Source organism: Mastomys coucha, unplaced genomic scaffold (genome assembly GCF_008632895.1).
Source record: "Mastomys coucha isolate ucsf_1 unplaced genomic scaffold, UCSF_Mcou_1 pScaffold3, whole genome shotgun sequence".
In the NCBI taxonomy this organism is placed as follows: domain Eukaryota; kingdom Metazoa; phylum Chordata; class Mammalia; order Rodentia; family Muridae; genus Mastomys; species Mastomys coucha.
The window spans coordinates 50,532,508-50,533,224 of record NW_022196909.1 but is presented as its reverse complement, the minus strand read 5'-3'; the positions used below and the strand labels follow the sequence as shown (position 1 = coordinate 50,533,224).

General features: G+C 47.8%; 2 protein-coding genes across 4 annotated transcripts in view; one reads left to right on the top strand and one right to left on the bottom strand.

The window, feature by feature from the left end:
- LOC116074627 (H-2 class I histocompatibility antigen, D-37 alpha chain-like) overlaps positions 1–717 on the bottom strand; it is a 714,163-nt gene that overhangs the window by 183,439 nt on the left and 530,007 nt on the right. The gene's annotated exons all lie outside the window — the stretch shown is intronic.
- The window catches only part of LOC116075379 (pre-mRNA-splicing factor ATP-dependent RNA helicase DHX16-like), an 11,973-nt gene that overhangs the window by 6,818 nt on the left and 4,438 nt on the right, over positions 1–717 (top strand).

The window sequence follows — 717 nt, the reverse complement described above, 5'->3', positions numbered from 1 at the left end:
AAAAAAAGAATAAAAAAAGAAAGAAAGAAAAGAAGAAAGAAAGAAAGAAAGCTGAGGTGTGTTTGAAGTCTGAGAGGAGTGAGTTTGGGAGTTTCAGTTCTGCAGACAAAGCCAAAGGCCAGGCCAGCGCTGTTGTAGCATTCAGACCTTAGACAGCCAAATGGCAACCAAAAGATTTTAGGCAGCGATATGACTCTCACCAAACAATTATGTATTGGGGGTCTGGAGCTGGGGCTTGAGTGGTCTAGCATTTACGTGGGAGCCCCCAGTGTTAAGGTCCAGTACATGCTGCATGGGGAGGGGACCGAGGTGAGGATCCACAGTAGGACTTACAGTCTGATGGGAGGAGACTGGGCATGTAAAGCTGCCTCAGTTTGTATTGAGTAGAGGAGAAGAGATTCAGGGCAGCACGGGAATCTGAGAAGAGGAAGAACACAAGGGCTTTTTCTAGTGGTGGGAGGCTGCCCCACAAAGGGCAGGTAGAGTAGAGGAAGGAGAAAGGAGGACTGCTTTGCTGGGGGGAGAGCTGGTGCAGAGCATGTCACAGAAGGATGAGCACTCGGAGGGCAGCGACAAGCACAGGGTGTGAGCTGTGATCAGAGACGAAGCTAGAGTTGAAATAGTCCAGGGTCTAAGTGGCATAGATGGAGTTCTGTGGTTGGATCTGGGTGTGAATTGACAGGTTTAGATGTTTTTTGGGTTTTTTTTTTTTTTTTT